The sequence below is a fragment of the Phyllostomus discolor genome, chromosome 8 (genome assembly GCF_004126475.2).
Source record: "Phyllostomus discolor isolate MPI-MPIP mPhyDis1 chromosome 8, mPhyDis1.pri.v3, whole genome shotgun sequence".
In the NCBI taxonomy this organism is placed as follows: domain Eukaryota; kingdom Metazoa; phylum Chordata; class Mammalia; order Chiroptera; family Phyllostomidae; genus Phyllostomus; species Phyllostomus discolor.
In genome coordinates, this window is record NC_040910.2 from 104,603,028 (window position 1) to 104,609,862 (window position 6,835).

A 6,835-nucleotide genomic window follows, 5' to 3' on the forward strand; every position below is an offset into this window, starting at 1 on the left:
GGTGGATTAAGGCGCAAAGTAGTCTTTTATAAACACCCGTCTTGTTTCTTCCCAGGGTCTTTGTTTGAGGTAGGGCTAATTTTCGGTCTCTGGCCCCGTTGGATGTACACCTGGAACCGTCCACTCCTCTCCGTCTCCTCTGGCGCCACCACCCCGGTTAAAGGCATCATCTGTCGCTGAGGCAGCCACAGCAGCCTGTTCACGAGTCTCCCTGCCTTTTCTTTCGCTCCCTCCAGTCCGCGCTCCATTTCCCAAAATTCAAATTTGACCATGTCACTTTCTCTCTTAAAATTCTTTTCTGGGCCCCAATACCTCAGGATAAAATGATTCCGCAAGCCCTGCACGATTTGGCCCTGCTCACTAGACTGTCACTCTCCTGCCCAGACCTACCTGGAGGGGCTGTGTCTCTCTGGCCTCCTGGCTTTGTCTCAACTGTATCACGCTTACTCTCACTCCGTATTTCTAGTCTCAAAACACCACTTCGGAGGGTGATATAACATACAGTGGTCTGTTTCCCCCAGGTGGGGTGGGGACCTCTGCTCTCTTGTTTACAACACTGCTTCCAATACTAGTACATGATTTGGCTCCTGGTAGGCACTGAGATTTTTTTTTTTAATGAATGAACAATATAACTAAATGTAAAACTGGGTGCCAAGTCCAGGGTTGTTGAATCAACCCTGCATCTGAATCAAACCAGCATGATTCAGACCACGCTGAAAATAGGAGAGATGTAATATTTTAAGGAAAATTAAGAGGATGACCTTTAGGAATGGGGTGTTGGCTTTAGCATTCCCCCCTGTACCACCGGCTCGCGCACACACCTCACTGAAGCGTGGAAGCCTTGTAGTTAGACGCATAATTAGAGTGTGTGGATTAATGACTGTCTTGCCTCCCCTCCCCCCACTCTCTTCACTCCTGGTCAACATTTTCTTTTTATCAACTTTTTATTTTTTAATTTTGTTGTTCAGGTACAGTTGTCTGCTCGGCTTTTTCTTTTTGATAGGGAGGTGAAATGAGCAGGAAGTAAAATTGGGTTCCATTCATTTACACATTAAGCAACATATCCTGAGCCCTTAGCTCTAGCTCCATTCCAGGCCAGGCACAACTCCAGGAGGCACTATTCATACTGTATTTTCTGTGAATTGTCCCTCTTCCAGCGAAGCATGACATGAACAGTGTCCCCTGGTTGTTACTGATGGGGGAGCTGAAATCAAACCTCCTCTCAGACCCTCCAGGAGCCGATCAGAAACAGTCAGGTGCTAACACAACCCTGCACCCACTAGATCAGTCTGTTTATAATGCATCGTTTCATTTCGCCTTTATTATAGCTCTGGGGTGAGTATTTGTTTGAGGAAATACAGGATTAAAGAGGGTGAGATCCTCACAAAGCAGGATTCTCCCTTTGAGAGAATTCCAAGTTCGCTACAAGGCTCTTTTAAAACACTTTCAAGTTTCCAATTTTGGAGACCTCATTCTATATCACATAAAATACATTACCATAATATGGCAACACCCCACATTAAATAAAACTTATTGCTCTGGCCAGGTGGTTCAGTTGGTTAGAGCATCATCCCAATAGGCCAAGGTTGCAGGTTGTCAGGGCACGTGGAAGAGACTACCAGTGGATGTGCAAACATGGGCATCAGCAAGCCGATGTTCCTCTCTCTCTCTCTAAAAGTCAGTGAATGAAAAGAAATAAATAAATAAAATTGATAAATAACTATATATAGTTAGGTTGCTATTAATAGTTGACGTACTGTTGCCCTGGCCGGATGGCCCAGTGGGTTGGAGCGTTGTCCCGTCCACCAAGAGGGTGCAGGTGCGACCCCAGTCGGGGAGCATATGGCAGGCAATCGATCAATGTTTCTCCCTCCCCCCACCCGACTTCCTCTCATTCTAAAATCAATAAACGTATCCTCGGGTGAGGATTAAAAAAAGCTGTTAATTGCTATATTTTATATATATTTAATAAAATATTAATATTTATGTTTTTCTTATATTTTGGAGCTAACGTTCAAAATTAGGTCAGGTCTCGAACACTTCATAGGTCCTTGAAAATTCATGCCTGTATAGCTGACTGAGGAAACAGTGCAAGGGGCAGGGGGAGGGAGACAGAGGAGACTTCTGTCCTGTTGTCCTGTTGGGGAATGGGGTGCTGTTTCCCCAGGACACCTCCTGAGGTTTTTCCCTCTCCACACACCGTCTCTCAACAATTACGTGGGGCCTCTTTCTCTCCCAGCTTTTCAGTCCAGGACCCTCTTCTCCACTGAGCACCCCCTTCACTTACTCTGCTTCCTAACTTGTATTCGGTCTCCTCTGCCAGTCACAGTCTGAAAAGGAATCGATTCATTCCTTCAACTCAGGCTTACTGAGCCCTACTGGGTGCGAGCCACTGCACTAGGAAAATGAAAGGTGAATCAGAAATGGTTTACCACGTGCGAGGCTCTGGAGACGGAGGTGAACAGGGCACCGTCCTTCTCATCATCAGAGAAGGGAGACGGGCCACAGAATATCAGACAAAAGACGAAGATAATTTCACTGCTAATGTAGGATAATTTAGCACTATCAGACTATAAATTATACACACCCCTTAATTCAGCAATTGGCACAAACCCTCTACCCAGCAATTTTTCTCCTAGGTGTACCTACGCAAGTGCAAAATGGTGTAAGCACAAAGCTATGTATGGCAACATTGTTATTTTCAATAGAAAAGGAAAAGCAAACAACTAAATGTACATTGCTAGGGAATGAATTACATTCATTGAGAAAGATTGATACAATTACAATGCAGTGCTGGACAGAAAGTAGTTAAGAATGGGGCAGATTTGTAATGTGCTGACAGAGAAACCCTTCATATTCTTGGTACATGTGAAAAGTGAGATGTAGAACAGTGTGTGTGTGTGTGTGTGTCTATACATGTTACTTAATGTGAAGAAAAATAACAGTGTGTAGTATGTTCGTCATTTTAGAGGCTATATCTAGATAGATACACAGGGAAGTGAAAATAGTTGTTGCCTTTGTGGAGAAGTAAAGGATACTTTTTATTCTTGTACCTTTTAAATGTTGTACCATCTGTATATATCATCAATTAAAAACAAAGAAAACTGCTAAAAGAACAAGTGTTGAGTGGTATAACTGGATAACGCAACAGTGAGGGAGAGAGGGTAAGGGGATAGGGAGGGAGAGGCTGCCTTGGATGGCCAGAGCAAGCCTGTTTGAGAAAGTAACATTCGAGCTGGAATCTGCATGACTAGAAGGAACCTGCTCTCCTAACATCTCCGGGCCCATTGTTCTTGGCAGAGAGTGTAAAGGCCCTACTGCAGAAACCAGCTTAACGTCTTTGAAAAACACAGAAAGAAGGTCAAGGTGAAAGGTTTGGGCAAAAAAGGAAGCCATTGAGAGGAGTTTTAGCCCTGGAGTTAATGAAATGATCTGACTTTCATTTAAAACCTTTACTCTGGCTACTGTGGGGAAGGAGGAGGGGTCGGGGGAGGGGGACGGAAAGGAGACCTAGCAGCACTGGGAGGTCAAAGGCTCCTAGAGCTTCCACCAAAGGACAGCTCAGATGAGAGGGCAGCGGCAGTGGGAAAAATATAGATGTATTGGGAGAGGAATTCATCGCTCTTATGAAAAGATTGGCTGTCAAGGGCAAGGAAAAAGAGGAATCAATAATGCAGGTTCAGTGAATGAAATCATTTGAAACTAGAACTGCCCCTCCAGACCATGTCTTCACCATCGCCCTAGTTTTATGCTTCTGGAAGCTCACTAGTGTTGGGGCCAGGGAAACTTTCCCCGTGTGCCTTTTTGTTCTTCTGGTTGGTCACATAATTCAAAGGACATAGAGCAGAGGAACAAGAGAAAAACCACATTTTCACATGTGCTCCCAGGGAACTCACAGAAGCATGGAAATTCCAAGGACAATGGGCAAAACGAGGCATATATGTCATTCCAGAGTAAGGAAGAGGAGGTAGGCGATTCAGAGGCAGACAAGAAAGAGCGGACAGTTGGTGAACAATTTCTTGCAGGGCCACCTAGAAACAGTGGGACGCAGAGGGTGATCTGGGGAACAGATCTTGCCCGGATCCCACCTGTCTGCCGCACTTCATTCGTATGTGCTCAGGTGCCTACGCTGGGGTTCCCTTCCTGAAGCAGGGTTTTCTGCCGGAAGCCTGAGGCAAGTAAGAGGGAGGTTAAAAACTAACAAACAAATCAGCAAACAGCACAACAACAAAACTCTTCCTGAGTGTGTTGGGCTTCAATGGCTGTCAGCTCAAAATAATCTGCATGTCGAGCTGGCACATGGAGGGGAAACTTGCTCCCAGCCCCGCCCCCCCCCCCCCCAGCCCGTTCTTTCTCAGACCAAAAGCCAGAGGGGCCAGCACATCCTCACGCACAATCCCAGTGTTCTGTATCTTCAGCAGAAGGGGCGTGGGTGAGTTTGGGGCCCCGAAGGGCATCATGGAGCAGGAAGAAGCAATGTTTGTGAAGCAAGGACTTTGAAATTTGGTGGAGCGGTGGTCCGACACGGCTTGAAAGGGGTAAGCACGGAGTGTTGAAGAGGTCACCGCCCTCCTACTTCAAATCATAAAACACTGTGACCAGGGACCATTGCATCCAACTCTCCCATAGTTCAGACAACAAAGTGAAGCCTTATTTCGGCCACACAGTCCAGTGACTGTTTCAGGGAAGGCCCCAGCACATGTTACATGGCACAAGCACGCTGACAGCACAGGACACAGGCATGCAGACCCTGACAGCCTTGTACGCACAGGCCAGGATGGGAGCCCCGTGCACTTTGATGCACATGTACATGCACCAAGAAAGCCAGGCGAGGCTGAGAGGGCAAGAGTGGTTTTTGTCTCGGCAAAGCAGCTGGGGAGAGAGCCGGGAGGGGGGCTGAGGGAGGCCATCAGCATGGCCAGGGTCGTCTTGTCCCCACACTCCTTTATTGCACCGGGGTCTGGGGTTCCCCCTGGGCTCAGGGAGCAGCAGCCTTCTGGCGGTTACATTGCAAGTATTCTTGAAGAGCCATCTTTAGGAAGTACAGAGTTTCTTATCAGAATCTTCCAAATGACTCTCCTGCGGCCCCTGGGAGGGCCGGGGCCTACTCCCGGAGGACTCCTTCCAAGCAGCTAATTCACGCAGACCCTTCCCTTGCAACCCCAGCCCCGACTGGAGGCTCTGGGGGGCAGGCCCCAGTTTGCGGCCCGGACCTCAGACTGTGGACCGGCTCGCTCCTTCTGTTTGTTTCCAGTCTCCTGGCCAGGCGGGCTGGTGAGGTAGGCAGAGGGAGGGGACTCTGGTACCAACGCGCGCGCCCGAGCACTCCCCCTGTGCCCCCCAGTCTCAGCGGACTGGTCAATGATTGATTGGCACTTCACAGGCGGCTGGCTCCGGAGCCCACTCTGTTGACCCTTGGAGGTCACCTTCCCTAAGCCAGAGCCCCTTCCTGCCTCTCCAGCGCCAGCCAGCGGTCACCTCCACTGCCCACGGGCCGGGCACCTGTCTCCCGAAGACCTTCTCTGCGGGCCTCTGGTGCATCTGTCCTCCGCCCCCTGGTTGGCTCCCTTCTGCCCTGCAGCGCCCCCCCCCCCCCCCCCCCGTGGCTGTTTCCTTCCCCGGGGTCCTCGCTGGACGCTGCTGGCAAACTCTCAGGCTCCTCCAGCAACCATGTGGGTCCTCCGCCCCCCTCCTCCCCCCCCAGCCCAGTACCCACCCCCCTCAGCCTTTGTCCCTCAGACATCCTCTTTTCTTGGCTCCCCAGCCAGGCCCTGCTGGAGGGGCAGCGGAGGGGAGACGCGAGTCAGCAGTACCCACCCCTGCCCCCCTTCCTCTCCCCTTGTCAAGCACCAGACCAGGTCTTTCCCCTTCCTCCCCCGCTCTGAATGGGCTCATTCTCTCCAGAGCCTCGGCCCTCCTCGAGCCTCCTCCCCGGGGCGTGAGTTCTGACCTCCGCTCCTCCCCCATCCCACTCCGGCCCGCGGGCTCCGCCCCCTCTTGGCAGCCCACTAGGACTGACCATTGTCTCCAGTTCGGGTTTCCTTTTGGGATCTGGGGTGCAGGGAGGGTGGGCTTGGCTTGGCAAGGCGGGAGAGGGTGGCTGGGACGGGCAGTCAGTTACCCGGATTTCCTGGGGCTCCTCCTCTGGCTCCCCCGCAGGGGCCAGGGTGAAGGCGCGTTCATGGCGACCCTTGGTTCGGGGCTCTGGAGCCGGCTGGATGAGGCCAGAGCCTCGTGCCTCAGTTCCCATCACCTGGGGACACCAGGTTTCCACTTCTGCAGACTGACACAGGTCACACCCGCCTCCTCTGGCGCCCAGGACTCAGTGGGTTGCGGAGGGCGGCTCTAGGACAGAGAGTAGCACCGAGTCGGGGTCCGGTAAAGGATGGGGCCGCAGCAGCATTCCTGGCTGGACCAGCCCTCCTGACTCAGTGTCAGGGGAGGGTGGGCCTGGGAGCACAGGGACAGCTCTAACCCTGACCCCGACACCCTGACGGTCTCTTGAAGGCCGAATGGGCACACGTCCAGGTGCAAGCCCCCCAACATGGGACCAGCAAGCGACTCTTGGAGTCGGGCCACCGTCTCTTCACCCGGAAGGGCCAGGAGGCACCTGGACCAGGTCTTGGACCGTGCGGTGGGGGGAGGGGGAGGGGTGGTTTTGCTGGCCCTTCAACTTGTTCCTCACTAGCCCTGAGAGGGTCCTGGGCAAATCGGTTAGCTCCCTTGAGCCTCAGTTGCTTTGACCCTCACCCTCTCTCTAGAGAAAAGAGGGGTGCCCTTGCCCATCCTGGAGGGCGTCTGTCCCCAGACACAGCAGTATTTCCCGACCGGTTGC